Genomic DNA, 17,896 nt, shown 5'->3' with positions numbered 1-17,896 from the left:
CTGCCAGAACTTACATAGGACTGGGAAATAGGTTCCTGGAGGGCACAACAGAAACTTGTGCACCAGCATCCAGGAGAAAGGAACAGTGACCCTACAGGAGACTTGCCTGTGGGTGTCTGGGAGTCTCTGGCAAAGGTGTGGGTCGGTGGTGGCCTGCTGCAGGGTTGGGGGCACAGACTGTAGCAGTACATGCATGGGATCTTTGAGGGAGGTCACCATTATCTTCATTACCTTCACCATAGTTTGGCCCCAGGTAAATAGCAGGGAGGGAACACAGCTCCACCCATCACTAGAAAATTGGATTAAAGATTTACTGAGCATGGCCCCACTCATCAGAACAAGACCCAGTATTCCCCTCAGTCAGTCTATCCCACCAGGAAGATTTCATAAGCCTCTTATCCTTCTCCATCAGAGGGCAGACAGACTGAAAACCACAATCACAGAAAACTAACCAATCTGATCACATGGACCACAGCCTTGTATAACTGAATGAAACTATGAGCCATGCCTTGTAGGACCACCCAAGACGGACGGGTCATGGTGGAGAGTTCTGACAAAATGGGAATGGCAAACCACTTCAGTATTCTTCCTTGAGAACCCTATGAACAGTATGAAAAGGAAAAAAGATAGGACACTGAAAGATGAACTCCCCAGGTGGGTAGGTGCCCAATATGCTACTAGAGATCAGTGGAGAAATAACTCCAGAAAGAATGAAGGGATGGAGCCAAAGCAAAAACAACACCCAGCTGTGGATGTGACTGGTGATGGAAGCAAGGTCTGATGCTATAAAGAGCAATATTGCGTAGGAACCTGGAATGTTAGATCTATGAATCAAGGCAAATTAGAAGTGATCAGATAGGAGATGGCAAGAGTGAACATTGACATTTTAGGAATCAGTGAACTAAAATGGACTGGAATGGGTGAATTTAACTCAGATGACCATTATATCTACTACTGTGGGTAAGAATCCCTTAGAAGAAATGGAGTAGCTGTTATAGTCAACAAAAGAGTCTGAAATGCAGTACTTGAATGCGGTCTCAAAAATGACAGAATGATCTCTGTTCGTCTCCAAGGCAAGCCATTCAATATCACAGTAATCCAAATCTATGCCCTGACCAGTAATGCTGAAGCAGTTGAAGTTGAACGGTTCTATGAAGACCTACAAGATCTTCTAGAATTAACACCCAAAAAAGATGTCCTTTTCATTATAGGGGACTGGAATTCAAAAGTAGGAAGTCAAGAAACACCTGGAGTAACGGGCAAATTTGGCCTTAGTGGTCTAGTTTAGCCCATTGCTATTTTGGGTTTCTATCACTCATGGCTGAAACCAAGCCTAACTGAAACAATAACTATAAAAAATCTTGCACATGTACGTAAATATCAGTAGTACAATTGCTCATTGTCAAAATAATCAAGTCAATGCTTAAATCCACTAAAATTGAATGAATAATTTTTTTCTGTAAAGTTATAAAATATATGCTACAGTAATGAAAGTGATCAAATGACAACTATACATGTCAATACTGAATCTCTAAAACATTATTAATTACAATAAAATGACTAAGAAGAATGCATGCAGCATGACATAAAGTTTAAGATATCCAAAAATATATGTTTTTAGGGATACTGTATACACATAGGAAATATAAGAGAAAAAGGGAATGATTTACACAAAGTTCAGGAGGGTGACCATCTCTGCATGGAGAAGGAGAAATACTTCAGGATGGGGCACACAGAAGATTTCAGAAGTACTGGAGTTTCTCTGAAACTCTGGGAGGATATGTGAAATATGTGTTTTCTTATTAGACTAGACAAATATATATGTATATTCTTTTGAATGTAGGATAGGTGTCATAATATTAATAAACAACTACTATATAATAATTTGAAAGTCTTAAAGCTCTGAAGCAGTTTAGCATCAAAATCTCATTGAAGCAGCTTCTCTCACCTTTAAAGGTTTATGTCTGTAACAGTATGTCAGCCAGATAAAGCTGGTTTAATTATACAAAATCAACCCCTTCTCCCGGAATTTTAGTGGCTTCAAGCAAGAGTCTATTTCTTGTTCATATCTATCCTGCTTTGGGTCTGGGCTGCTTTTCAGTGCAATTTCCTTGATGTGTAGGCTCAGAATCAGGTATTTTTTTGTATATGATGGTGTCAAGACTTGCTCTCACAATCACTGCTGCAGAAGAAATGTAGCCTGAGTCTTCAATCATCTTTGTTGACTAAAGCAAGTTATATGACTCCTTATAATTTCAAAAAGAGCTATTTTCCAGTGGGTTTGGAAGAATTGGGTCCCAAATACCTGTAAATGGTGCCGTGGCCATGGGTAGTCCAATGAAAGTAAACACTTCAATGCATTCTCACATACTACCTCCCCCACCTCTGTTTAAACTCCAAGCAACCCTACCTACAAAGAAGTTATTATTATTTCACTTCTCTAGATGAGAAAGCACATCTTGCTTGCCTAAAATGGCTTTTGCTTTAAGAGTTAAAGAAAGAAATCAAGACGTGTGCTTGACAATAGCAATGTTTTATTGTCCCTTTCACATCTCACATAGAAGAGTGAATCATGAACATAATTCATGCTCTGCTTTTAAGCTTCCAAACATTAACATAATAAGAGTCATACATTTTATGCCTGGGGATGTTCATTGTTCAGAGCAGTCATCGTCAACTACAATTGGCTACACCATACAAACTACAATATATAGAGGAACATTATTTAACTGGTTTATTGGTGCTACACTCTTCCCAAATTCTTCTTTTAAATTTCTAAATACTGAGAATTGTAACCTGCTTTAATAATATCCATGGTACTGTCCCTCCTAGTTCAACTATTCATTAAAGGACAACCATTAGTAGGTACAACAGACTGAATAATGTCCCCCACAAAGATGTCCATGTTCTAATACTCAGCAACCTATGAAAAAGGGATTTTGCAGATGTGATTAAGTATCTTAATTTGGGGAGATTATTCTGGATTATCTAGGTAGGTCCAATGTAAACATAATGGTCCTTGTAAGAGAGAGGCAGGAGAGCCACCATGAGAAAAAGGAGATGTAATGATAGAAACAGAGGTTAGAGTGATGCATTTGAGAGATGGAGGAAGGGGTCAGGAGCCAAGGAATACAGGCAGCCTTTCAAAGATGGAAAAGTCAAAGAAATTGATTCTCCCCTGGAGCTTCCAAAAAGAATATAGTCCTGCTACCATCTTGATTTAGATCCATAAGACTCATTTCAGACTTCAGACCTCCAGAACTCTCAGTAATTTGTAGTCTTTTTAGCTGCTAAGTTTCTGATGATTTGATATAGCAGCAATAGGAAACTAATAGTGTAGCAAACAGAAATGCAGCAGCCTGGAGTTATGCTTCTTTTGCAGTTCTCTTTGGAGATCTTTTAATTTCTACACACTGGTCTCCTTTAAAACTTTCTTATTGGTGCCCTTTTATGGTTGATGAACTCTCCTCTATATTCCTCATTACCTATTAAAACACAGAACTTGAGGATAAGAAGTACTTTAACCTCACATTAGAAATAACAATAGGATGCTTCCTCTAATCCATTTTGAAGAGGGTATAAAATTTAAACCAAAGGAAGATGAGACTGCCCTAGTGGTCCAGTGGTTAAGAATTCACCTTCCAACATGGGGCACATGGGTTTGATCCCTGGTTGGGGAGCTAAGATTTCACATGCTGCGGAATAACAGCCCACAAGTCATAGAGCCCATGTGCCACAACTAAGACCAAGTACAGCCAAATAAATAAATAAATCAGAAGAAACATGGTAAAAAAAAAAAAAAAAATCACACAGGCTTGAGAATCAGACCCGAGTTTGATTACAAGCACTACCAGGCAACAGCCATGTATACTCAGGTGCTGTGGACTGAATGTGTTCCTCCCAAACTCTTGTTACATTGAAGCCCTAATCCCCTTTGTGATGGATTTGAAGGTGGTGCCATTGGGAGGTAATTTAGTTAGATTAGAGTCGTGAGGTGGTGTTCTTGTGGCAGTATAAATGTCCTTATGAGATCTCTCTCTCTCTGCCATGTGAGGACAAAGCAAGAAGACGGCCAGCTGCAAACCAGGAAGGAGGCTCTCACTGACATTGAATCACCAGGCACCTGGATCTTGGACTTTCCAGGCCTCTAGAACTGTGAGAAATAAATTAGTGTTTAAGCCACCCAGTCTACAGTATTTTGTTAACAGCAGCTCAAATAAGACATTGGGCAAGTTAATCTGAATACATATTACTTTTTTTTAATATGTAAAATTGAAAATAATACTTTTGCTCTCAAAAGACTGTGTGAGAACTGAATGCTACATACAGTAACTTAGCACTCATATATAGGAAAAAAACAGCAAATTGCCTGGGGTTACAGGCAAAATTGTATCCTACCCCCAACCCATGCCTTTTTAACATGTTGAAGGGCTAACACTCATTCTCTCAAAATGTGACTGTGTTTGGGGATAGGGTCTTAAAGAAGTAACTAAAGTAAAATAAGATCATCAGGGTGGGACCTAACCCAATAAATTTTGTATCCTTATTAAAAGAGGAGATTGGGACACAGAGGTACAGAAGGAAGGCCATGTAAAGACACAGGGAGAAGACAACTACCTATAAATCAAGGAGAGAGGCTGCAGAAGAGACTGAATCTTCTGATACAATAATCTTGGACTTCTAGCCTCCAGAATTGTAAAATAAATTTCTGTTGTTTAACTTATCCAATTTGTGATATTTTGTTATGGCAGCCTTAACAATATTTCTTAATACACTTGGAATTTGGTAGACAAGGGCTGTGTTGACTTAAAAAATACTCACAACCTGTAAGTTGAAAGTTAAGCTTTATTTGGTGGGAATTTTTAGGACTTCAAGCCTAGAAGACAGCATTTCAAGTAACCCTGAGAGAATTGTTCTGAGGAGGCAAGAGGAAGAGCCAGGTTACATAGAAATTGTGCAACAAAGGGCAGGTAGTCTAAACACTGGGCTTCTGAGGTGGCTCAGTGATAAAGAATCTGCCCGTCAAACATGAGATGCAAGTTCAGACTCTGGGCTGGGAAGCTGCCCTGAAGAGGGTGACGGCAACTGACTCCAGTATTCTTGCCTGGGAAATCCCATGGAGAAAGGAGCCTGGAGGGCAGTCCATGGGATGACAAAGAGTCAGACACAACTTAGCGACTAAACAGCAAGTCTAAATACCAAAAGATTACTGTTAATTACAGAAAACCAGTTATTCTAGGCTAAGGAATTTATCAGTTTTCTATGTACGGGAAGATGCAAGAGTCATGGCTCACAGAAATCATTCCTTTGATATGCACCTCACCTATCTGAGGCCAGTGTCCTGTGTTTTCACAACATTCTGAGTTTCCTCAGGGCTCACCATCGGGAGTGGCTGCAGTCTGATGGTGCTAGTTGGCAGATTTTCTTTCCCTTCTTAAGTTTCCTAAGAGTTCACCATCTGTAGTGGCTGCAATTGCTGGTGACTGCGACATCCTCGTTTACTGATATGGCAGGAAATACTCCATTTCTCAACTGAAGTAAAATGCTGATTATTAATTTTAACTATTTTGATGGTAGACTTCACTTCTACTCCATTACAACCATTCACTTTTGAACGTGTCACTATTTGAAAACATTTTACCTCTGAAATCTAAAATAATTTTTATTCAAGTATAATTAATTTTCAATGTTGTGTTAATTTCTGCTATACAACAAAGTGATTCGGTTATACACATACATACATTCTTTTTTATATTCTTTTCCATTATGGTTTATCACAAGATATTGTACATAGTTTGCTGTACTATACAGTAGGACACTGTAGCTTGTCCATTCTATATGTAACAGTTTGCATCTGCTACTCCCAAACTCACACTGCATACCTCCCCCACCCTTCTCCCCCTTAGCAAGCACAAGTCTGTTTTCTGTGTCTGTGAATCTGTTTCTATTTTGTAGATATGGTCATTTGTGTCATATTTATATTACACATACAAATGATATCATATGGTATTTGTCTTTCTTTTTCTGACTTACTTCACTTAGGGTGATAATCTTGAGGTCCATCCATGTTGCTACAAATGGCATTATTTCCCTTTTTTTATGGTTTGGTATTTCATTGTATGGGACTTCCCTAGTGGATCAGATGTTAAAGAATCTGCCAGCAATGAAGGAGACCTGGGTTCGATCCCTGGGTCAGGAAGATCCCCTGGAGAAGGGAATGGCAACCCACTCCAGTATGCTTGCCTGGAAAAGTCCATGGACAGAGGAGCCTGATGGGCTACAGTCCATGGAGTCACATAGCTGCCCCACATCTTCTTTATCTATTCATCTGTCATTGGGCGTTTAGGTTGTTTCTGCTTCCTGGCTATTTGAATATGGCTCTATTCATGTGTTGGCTATTAACATAGCGGTGCATGTGTTCTTTTTGAATGATAGTTTTATCCACATTTACGCCCAGGTGTGGGATTGCTAGATCATATGGTAGCTCTATTTTTAGTTTTTTGAGGAACTTCTATACTATATGCCACACTGGCTATACCAATTTATATTCCCACCAACAGTGTAGGAGGTATCTGTTTTCTCTGCATCCTCTCTAGCATTTGTTATTTGTAGACTTTTTAATGATGGCTATTCTGATTAATGTGAGGTTATACCTAATTGTAGCTTTGATTTGCATTTCTCTAATAATTAGCAACATTGAAGCATCTTTTCATATGCCTGTTGGCCACTTGTATGTCTTCTTTGGATAAATGCCTATTTAATTCTTCTGCCCATTTTAAACTGGGTTGTTTGTTTTTGTTGAGTTGCATGAGTTGCTCATATATTTCAGAAATTAAGCCCTTGTCAGTTGCATTGTTTGCAAATATCTTTCCCATTCTAAAGGTTGTCTTTTCTTTTTGTTGATGATCTTCTTTGCTATGCAAAAAGCTTGTAAATTTGATTAGATCCCATCTGTTTACATTTGATTTTATTTCTATTGACTTGGGAGGTTGATCTAAGAAAACATTGGTATGATTTAAGTCAGAGAATTTTTGCCAGTGTTCTCTTCTAGGAATTCTATGGTGTCATGTCTTATGTTTAAGTCTTTAAGCCATTTTATGTTTCTTTTTGTTCTTGGTGTGAGGGTGTTTTCTAAATTATTTACATGCAACTGTCCAAATTTGCCAATACCTTTTGCTGAAGAGACTCTTTTTCTCATCTTTATATTCTTGTCTCCTTTGTCAACGATTAAGTGACTGCAGATGCTGTGTGGGTTTATTTCTGGACTCTCCATTCTATTTCTTTGATCCATACGTTTGTTTTTGTGTCATACAACACCATTTTAATTACTGTAGTTTCTTAATATTGTCTGAAGTCTTGAAGGATTATGCCTCTCACTTTGTTCTTTGTCCTCAGGGTTGTTTTGGCAATTCTGGGTCTTTATGGTGCCACATAAATTTTAGAATTATTAGTTCTAGTTCTGTGATAAAAATGTCATGGATAATTTGTTAAGAATCACATTAAACTTACAGATTGTTTTGGATAGTACTACCATTTTAACAATATTCATTCTTCCAATCCAAGAGCAGGAGATATCTTTCCATTTCTTTGAATCACCTTCAATTTTCTTTTATCAATGTTTTGTAGTTCTTGGCGTAAAAGTTTTTTATCTCCTTGGTGAGGTTCATTCCTATTTTTATGTGGTTTTTAAAAGTTTATTTATTTATTTCATAGACTAGTAACAGTGTAATTAGTTTCAAATTACTGTCCTTTTCCACTTGGTCTCATGTAAGCACTTGAGTGTTATGGCCACCAGCTTACAATGATTTATAGAGTTTTTCCCAGGAGAAAAGTCTTTGGACAGGCAGCCAGTGTGGTGGTGAATTATGCCTCCATAGTGGGTGCACTATGAGGATAAGGGAACAGGTTCAACTGTAAAGAATCTGCAGCTCTCTCCTAAAAGGGGGAGGAGTCTCATTTTTTGATGAGGTTACTTTTGACAGTCATAGCTAGCTTCTCTAGACTGCCAGACTTTCTAGATTTAATAGAACCTCGTTCTTAGGAGTTGTTGATGTGATTTTAAAAGGGATTGCTTGTTTTCACTCCCTTTCTGATATTTCATTGTTAATATAAAGAAATGCAACTGATTTCTATATTTCTTTTATTCTGCTACCTTGCTAAATTCATTTATCAGTTTTAATAGATTTTGTACGGTGTCTTTAGAGTTTTCCACATATAGTGTTATGTCATATACATATAATAACAATTTTACCTTTCCCTTCCAATCTGGATACTTTTCATTTCGTTTTCTTATCTGATTGCTGTGGCTAGGACATTCAATACTGTGTTGAACAGAAGTGGTGAGAGCATACATCCATGTCTTCTTCCAAATTTTAGCAGGAAGTCTTTCAGCTTTTCACTGCTGAGTATTATATTGGCTGTGGGTTTGTCACAGCTTTTATCATGTTGAGATATGCTCCCTCTATAGACATTTTGGTAAGGGTTTTTTTTTTTAATCACAAATAGATGCTGAATTTTATCAAATGTTTTTTTCTGTATTTACTGAGATGATCATGTGGTTTTTGTCTTTTCTGTTGTTGATGTGGTGTATCACAGTAACTGATTTGTATATGTTGAACCATTCTTGTGATCCTGGGATGAATTCAATTTGATCATGATGTATGATCTTTTCTTCGTGTTGTTGGATTTGGTTTGCTTATATTATTATTGCATTTATATTCAATTTTCTTTTTTGATGGTATCTTTGATTTTGCTATCATGGTGATTTCATAAAATGTCTTTGGGAATATTCCCTCTTCTTCAATATTTTGGAAGAATTTAAGAAGAATCGATACACGTTCTTCATATGTTTGGTAGAATTTACTGTCGAAGTCATCTGGTCCTAGACTTTTGTTTGTAGAGCGTTTGGGTTTTTTCTTTTTTCAGATGTTATTTCACTTCTAGGAAATGATGTGTTCAAATTATCTATTTCTTAATTCAGTTTTGGAGAACAGTATGCATCTAGAAACTTGTCCATTTCTTCTAGATTGTCAAATTTGTTGGCATATAAGTGTTCATAACATTTATTTTTTATTTTTTGTATTTATGCAGAATTAGTTGCTAGTTCTTCTTTTTAACTTCTTATTTTTTTTATCTGGATTATCTCTCCTTTTTCCTTCGTGAGTCTGGTCAGAGGTTTGTCAGTTTTGTTAACTGTTTCAAAAAATCACCTCTTGATTTATTGATTTCTTCTATTGTTTTTTAACCTCTATTTTATTTATTTCCTCTTGGATCTTTATTATTTCCTCTCTCCTGCTGACCTTAGGTTTTGTTGGTTCTCCTTTTTTGAATTCTTTTAGGTGGTAGGTTAGATTGTTTGATTCATTTTTTTTTTCTTCTTTTTGAGGAAGGCATGTATCACTATGAATTTCCCCATAAGAACTGCTTTTTCTGCATCCCATAGATTTTGTATAGCTGTGTGTCAATGTCTCAAGGTGTTTTTTAATTTTGTCTTTAATTTCATTGTTAATGCATTGGTTTTTTATTAGCATGTTGTTTAGTCTTCATGTAATCATTTTTTCCTCTGGTTGATTTCTAGTTTCATGCTATGGTAGTCAGAAAAGATGTCTGAAATAATTTTTATCCTCTTAAATTTGTTGAGGCTTGTTTTGTGCCCTAGAATGTGGTATCATTTAGGATCTCTGTTGTCTCATTGATTTTCTTCCTAGAAGGTTTGCCCATTAATGTGAGTGGAGTCTTAAAGTCTATTATTATTGTCTTCTGGCCAATTTCTCCATTTATGTCTGTCAGTATTTGTTTTATGTATTTAAGTCCTCCTATATTAGATGCATATATGTTGATAAGAGTCATAGCTTCTTCTTGTATTGATTCTTTTATCTGGTGTTTTTCTTTATCTTTATTTATGGCTTTTGTTTTGAAGTCTATTTTCTCTGTTACAATTATTGCAATTCCACTTTCTTGTCATGAAATCTTAAATTATGGGAATCTCTTTCTGTAGGCATAAGATTTAGCCCTTTATTCCCCTTTAACTATTAGGATTATAGTTTGTCCTCATAGAGAACTCAACTTCTTTATAAGATAGGAAAGTCCAAGACGTCAGCCTCCACTTGGATTCATCTTCCCTACCCAGTTAGGACCCAAAGGTCATGGAAAACTTGTGTTTTTACCATTTATTGTGTATAACGCATTCTCTTTACCCCATGCAATTGGTCCCCAATTTAATTTCTTTGATACTGTTCTCAGATTGTCAGATAGTGCCTAAGGAAATCATGCTACCACGTATCTTGATGCCACATCTGTTTATGGAGTACACTCTTCTAGGCTTAGCTGTCACAAATGACAGTTCTGAAAGGACAATCATCCTTTATGACAGCTATTTTCACTTTGTAGCTGAGAATAATCTCTGTTTTATAACTACCTACTAAAAAGTCCATAGAACAGGAACAAATAAACCTAAAATTTGTACCGATTCACAAAAGACCCCAAATAGCCAAAGAAATCTTAAGAAAAAAGAGCAAATATGGAGTTATTAGGCTCCCTGATTTCAAACTATGCTACAAGCTAGAGTAATCAAAACAGCATGGTACTGGCATAAAGACGGATATATAAGTCAGTGGAATAGAATGGAGAAGTAAACCAATGCATATATAGCCAACTAATTCACAACAAAGGAGCCAAGATATATGGGAAAAGACAGTTTCTTCGATTAATAATGTTAGAAAAACTCGATAGCTACATGAAAAAGAATGAAACTGAACCATTTTCTTGTACTGTATACAAGAATTGGACCACTTTCTTACACCATATATAAAAATAAACTCAAAATGGATTAAAGACTGAAGTATAAGACCTGAAACCATAAAACTTCTAGAAGATAACATAGGAAGTAAGCTCTTTGACTTCAACCTTAGCAATATATTTTTGAACTTGTCTCCTTTGGCAAGGGAAACAAAAGAAAAAGAAAAAAATGGGAATATATCAAACTAAAAAGCTTTTGCACTGTGAAGAAAATAATCAACAAAACAAAAAGGCAACCTACCAAATGGGAGAAGATATTTGCAAATGATATATCCAATATCCAATAAGGGGTTAATATACAAAATATATAAAGAACTCACATAATTAAATACCAAAAATACACTCTGATTTTAAAATGAGCAGAGGAACTGAATTGACATATTTCCAAAGAAGACATACAGATGGCCAACAGATACATGAAAAATGCTCAACATCACTAATTATTGAGGAAATGTAGATGAAAACCACAATGAGCTATCATCTCATGACTGTTACAATGTCTACTGTCAAAAAGACAATGAATAATACCTATTGGCAGGGCTGTGGAGGAAAGGGAACCCTTGTGCACTGTTAGTGGAACATAAATTGGTGCAGTCGACTATGGAAAATTGTATAGCAGCTCCTCAAAAAATTAAAAATACAAGCATCATATGGTCCATCAGTTTCACCTCTGACTATTTGTCTGAAAAGAACAAAAATACTATTTTGAAAAGATATGTGCACCCCTATATCCATTGTGGAGATTTCTGACAAAATGTGGTCCACTGGAGAAGGGAATGCCAAAACACTTCAATATTCTTCCCTTGAGAACCCCATGAATAATATGAAAAGGAAAGAAGATAGGACACTGAAAGATGAACTCTCTAGGTGGGTAGGTGCCCAATATACTACTGGAGATCATTGGAGAAATAACTCCAGAAAGAATAAAGGGATGGAGTTGAAGCAAAAACAACACCCAGTTGTGGATGTGACTGGTGATGGAAGGAAGATTTGATGCTGTAAAGAGCAGTATAGCATAGGAACCTGGAATGTTAGGTCCATGAATCAAGGCAAATTGGAAGTGGTCAAACAGGAGATGGCAAGAGTGAATGTCGACATTCTAGGAATGAGCGAACTAAGATGGACTGGAATGGGTGAATTTAACTCAGATGACCATTATATCTACTACTGTGGGCAAGAATCCCTTAGAAGAAATGGAGTAGCCATCATAGTCAACCAAAGAGTCTGAAATGCAATACTTGGATGCAGTCGCAAAAACGATGGAATGATCTCTGTTCGTTTCCAAGGCAAACCATTCAATATCACGGTAATACAAGTCTATGCACTGACCAGCAACACTAAAGAATTTGAAGTTGAACGGTTCTATGAAGACCTACAAGACCTTTTAGAACTAACACCCAAAAAAGATGTCCTTTTCATTATAGGGGACTGGAATGCAAAAGTGGAAAGTCAAGAAACATCTGGAGTAACAGGCAAATTTGACCTCGGAGTACAGAATGAAGCAGGGCAAAGGCTAATAGAGTTCTGCCAAGAGAACGCATTCGTCATAGCAAACACCCTCTTTCAACAACACAAGAGAAGACTCTACATATGGACATCACCAGATGGCCAACACCAAAATCAGACTGATCATATTCTTTGTAGCCAAAGATGGAGAAGCCCTATACAGTCAGCAGAAACAAGACCAAGAGCTAACTGTGGCTCAGATCATGAACTCCTTATTGCCAAATTCAGACTGAAATTGAAGAAAGTGGGGAAAACCACTAGGCCATTCAGGTATGACCTAAATCAAATCCCTCATGATTATACAGTGGAAGTGACAAATAGATTTAAGGGACTAGATCTGATAGACAGAGTGCCTGATGAACTATGGACAGAGGTTCGTGACATTGTACAGGAGACAGGGATCAAGACCATCCCCATGGAAAAGAAATGCAAAAAAGCAAAATGACTGTCTGAGGAGGTCTTACAAATAGCTGTGAAAAGAAGAGAAGTGAAAAGCAAAGGAGAAAAGGAAAGATATTCCCATCTGAATGCAGAGTTCCAAAGAATAACAAGGAGAGATAAGAAAGCCTTCCGCAGTGATCAGTGCAAAGAAATAGAGGAAAACAACAGAATGGGAAAGACTAGAGATCTCTTCAAGAAAATTAGAGATACCAAGGGAATATTTCATGCAAAGATGGGCTCGATAAAGGACAGAAATGGTATGGACCTAACAGAAGCAGAAGATATTAAGAAGAGGTGGCAAGAATACATAGAAGAACTATACAAAAAAGATCTTCATGACCGAGATAATCACGATGGTGTGACCACTCACCTAGAGCTATACATCCTGGAATGTGAAGTCAAGTGGGCCATAGGAAGCATCACTACAAACAAAGATAGTGGAGGTGATAGGATTCCAGTTGAGCTATTTCAAATCCTGAAAGATGATGCTGTGAATGTGCTGCACTCAATATGCCAGCAAATTTGGAAAAATCCAGCAGTGGCCACAGGGCTGGAATAGGTCAGTTTTCATTCCAATCTCAAAGAAAGGCAATGCCAAAGAATGCTCAAACTAACACACAATTGCACTCATCTCACATGCTAGTAAAGTAATGCTCAGAATTCTCCAAGCCAGGCTTCAGCAATACGTGAACTGTGAACTTCCAGATGTTCAAGCTGGTTTTAGAAAAGACAGAGGAACCAGAGATCAAATTGCCAACATCCAGTGGATCATTGAAAAAGCAAGAGAGTTCCAGAAAAACATCTATTTCTGCTTTATTGACTATGCCAAAGCCTTTGACTGTGTGGATCACAATAAACTGTGGAAAGTTCTGAAAGAGATGGGAATACCACACTACCTGACCTGCCTCCTGAGAAATCTGTATGCAGGTGAGGAAGCAACAGTTAGAACTGGACATGGAACAACAGACTTGTTCCAAATAGAAAAAGGAGTACATCAAGGCTGTATATTGTCACCCTGCTTATTTAACTTCTATGCAGAGTACATCATGAGAAAGGCTGGGCTGGATGAAGCACAGGCTGGAATCAAGATTGCTGGGAGAGATATCAACAACCCCAGATATGCAGATGACACCACTCTTATGGCAGAAAGTAAAGAAGAACTAAAGAGCCTCTTGATGAAAGTGAAAGAGGAGAGTGAAAAAGTTGGCTAAAGATCAACATTCAGAAAACGAAGATCATTGCATCCGGCCCCATCACTTCATGACAAATAGATGGGGAAACAGTGACAGATTTTATTTTGGGGGGCTCCAAAATCACCACAGATGGTGTCTTCAGCCATGAAATTAAAAGACACCTACTCCTTGGAAGGAAAGTTATGACCAACCTAGACAGCGTGTTAAAAAGCAGAGGCATTACTTTGCTAACAAAGTTCCATCTAGTCAAAGCTATGGTTTTTTTCATTAGTAATGTATGGATGTGAGAGTTGGACTATAAAGAAAGCTGAGCACTGAAGAATTGATGCTTTTGAACTGTGGTGTTGGAGAAGACTCTTGAGGGTCCCTTGGACTGTAAGGAGATCCAACCAGTCCATCCTAAAGCAGATCAGTCTTGAGTGTTCATTGGAAGGACTGATGTTGAAGCTGAAACTCCAATACTTTGGCCACCTGATATGAAGAGCTGACTCATTGGAAAAGACCCTGATGCTGGGAAAGATTGAGGGCAGGAGGAGAAGGGGATGACAGAGGATGAGATGGTTGGATGGCATCATCGACTCAATGGACATGAGTTTGGGTAAACTCCGGGAGTTGGTGATCAATGAGGAGGCCTGGTGTGCTGCAGTCCATGGGGTCACAAAGAGTCGGACATGACTGAGTGACTGAACTGAACTGAACTGTTATCCATTGCAACATTATTTAAGTAAATGGAAGCAAAGTAACTGTCCTTTGATAGATGAATGGATAAAGAAGATGTGTTTTATACACATACACACACAATCAAATACTATTCAGCCATTATAATAATGAAATCTTGCTATTTGTGACAATATTGATGAACCTAGAAGATATTATGCTAAGTGAAATAAGTCAGAGAAAGACAAGTATTGATGACTTCACTTACATGTGGGATCTAACAAATGAAACAAATAAACAAAACACAGACAGACTCATAGATGCAGAGAACAAATAGGTAGTTGCCAAAAGGGAGGGAGTGTGAGCATGGAGGAAATATGTGAATGGGATTAAGAAGTTCAAACCTTCAGTTATATGATAAATAAATCATTAGAATGTAATGTACAGCACAGGGAATATAGTCAATAGCAGTGTAATAACTTTATGTGGTGATAGGTGATTGTTAGACTTATCATGGCTATCAATTTATAATGTATGTAAATGTCAAATCACTATGCTGTATACCTGAAATTAATATCATATTGTATGTCAATGTCAACCAAATATCAAAAAAGAAAAAGAAAAGTCTGTAGAAAGCTAAATATTAGTGTGATGTGGTAACCTACCTATGTTAGATTAATGTATCTGTAATTCTCTTGATCTTTACCTTCTCTTGTTACCTCAAGGTCATAAGACGGCTGCTGATGATCCAGAATTTATTTCCATGTTCATGGAAAAAGAAAGGGAAATCTTTTACCTAACACCATCTCTTTTATTGTTTCACCAGCTCAGTCTACCCTCAAATGTTAGGGTTTCTCCTGGTTCCATTCTTAGTTCTCTTCTATTCTTGCCACACATATCCAGTCCATGTATGATCTCATCCCATGTCTTCTATGATCTTCCACATGATGACTGAGCAATCTCTATTTCTGGCTTTATCCTCATTCCTGAGCTCTAGCTCCTAAACTGCAATTGGATTTCCACCAGGATTTTTAAAGGGAACATGATCAAACAGTGTTCTTTGTCTTTCCTGTACTATATCTATTTTCTCATATTTTTGATTAACAGCATTGCCATCCTCCTGTCCTCTTATTCTAGACCCTCCCATGGTCCCTTTTTCAGCTCCCTGGCTCCACATGCCTCTCCTCCACCTCTCGTCAATACCTAATAAGCAACAAATTCTGTCAAGTCTCCCTCAGATGACTACAGCCTCCTCTCTATCCCTATTGTTCTCCTTTAGCTGAAGTCCATATCATTTCATGTACCTCAAAGCCTCCTCTTGTCCCACACGTGGTCAGATGCTCTGTGGGGGAAGCCCCATCAGAGTGACTGAGAGTACAGAGTTGGAGACCAAGTTCACACCCTGATTGCGCCGCTCACCAGCCACATGACCTTGCTGTGCTTAGTTGCTCAGTTGTGTCCAACTCTTTGTGACCCCATGGACTGTAGCCCACTAGACTCCTGTCCAAAGGGATTCGCCAGGCAAGAACACTGAAGTGGGTTGCCATGCCCTCCTCCAGGGTAGCTTCCCAACCCAGGGTTTGAACCCAGGTCTCCCACATTGCAAGAAGGCCTGAGTCTTCTCATCTTATAAGTGGAGATTATAATATTGCTTAGATTTTAGGGTTTTCATTGTACATACAGATAAATTAATTCCTGCTTGCTCGTTGAAAGAAAAGCTATAACAAACCCAGACAGCGCATTAAAAAACAGAGACATCACTTTGCCGACAAAGATCTGTATAGTCAAAGCTATGGTTTTTCCAACAGTCGTGTATGGATGTGAGAGCTAGACCATAAAAAAGACTGAAAGAAAAAAAGAAAGTGAAGTCGCTCAGAATTGTCTGACTCTTTGCGAACCCATGGACTGACTGTTGCCTACCAGGCTCCTCTGTCCATGGGGTTTTCCAGGCAAGAATACTGGAGTGGGTTGCCATTTCCTTCTCCAGGAGATCTTCCCGACTCAGGGATTGAACCCAGGTCTCCCACATTGTAGGCAGACGCTTTACCATCTGAGCCACCAGGGAAGTCTACAAAGAAGGCTGAGCACCAAACAATTGATGGTTTTGAATAGTGGTGCTGGAGAAGACTCTTGAGAGTCCCTTGGACTGCAAGGAGATCAAGCCAGTTAATCCTAAAAGAAATCAACCCTAAATATTCACTGGAAGGACTGATGCTGAAGCTCCAATGCTTTGGTCACTTCATGCAAAGAGCTGACTCATTGGAAAAGACCCTAACGCTGGGAAAGATTGAGTGGAGAAGGAGGTGACAGAGGATGAGATGGTTGGATGGCATCACCGACACAATGGATACAAGTTTGAACAAACTCTGGGAGATAGTGAAGGACAGGGAAGCCTGGTGTGTTGCAGTCCATGGGGTTGCAAAGAGTCAAAACACAACTGAGCTACTGAACAACAACAATACACGCAAAACCTTTTGAAGAGTGCCTGGCTCCAACCGCATAAGTGTTACTGTTACTATCATTTGAAAATCAGATATGTGTATAGAGTGCTTAGCATAGTGCCAAGCTCATGGGGAGAGCTCCATAAATGTTAATTGCTATTATTTTTGTCTGTGCTCTGTCTTCCTACTGCTGAGTTCGGGGTCCTATTGAAGTACTTCTCACTGTGTTTTATAATTTATCTCTTAACATCTGTCTCCTTCACTAGACTCTGTACTTCCCCCAGGCAAAACAGATCGTGTTTTAGTCATCTGTGTGTGCAACATTTAGCACAGTGCCTGGTACAAAGTACAACACCAACGTATGTTTTGAAATAAGAAAGGCAACAAACAGTCCAGTAGTTCCCTATACAGGCTCCTTTGATCTAATTCTGTCCTTCCCTCAGGTCTCCGATAGTCCCCAACAGGAACTCTTCCTAATGCCCCACCCTGATAGAGCTGGATGCTGCCTCCCTTGTGTTTCCATAATACACAGTGCCTAAATCCTCCTATTGTTTTTTTAATTATCTGTTTACTCATTGACACCCTTGATAGATCATCATCTCCTGCAGGGCCCGAAGAGAATCTTATTCAACACTAAATGCCCAGCCAGTGCGCAGCATATTAACTGACACCTGGTACTCAATATATATATGTTGAATAATGCATGCATGAATTAATTGTTGTAACAATTCTAGGAGAGAGGTACTAATATCATTCCTTTTAATATTTGAGGAAACTCAGAATTAGCAAGATGAAATACCTTCCCAAAGGCATAAAAACAGAAAATGAGGTTGAAGACATATGAAATCTGGATATTAAATT

The sequence above is a fragment of the Giraffa tippelskirchi genome, chromosome 5, assembly GCF_054371585.1.
Source record: "Giraffa tippelskirchi isolate mGirTip1 chromosome 5, T2T-mGirTip1v1.2.pri, whole genome shotgun sequence".
NCBI classification, from domain to species: Eukaryota; Metazoa; Chordata; class Mammalia; order Artiodactyla; family Giraffidae; genus Giraffa; species Giraffa tippelskirchi.
The sequence above is the reverse complement of the archived record's forward strand: the minus strand, read 5'-3'. Positions refer to the sequence as shown.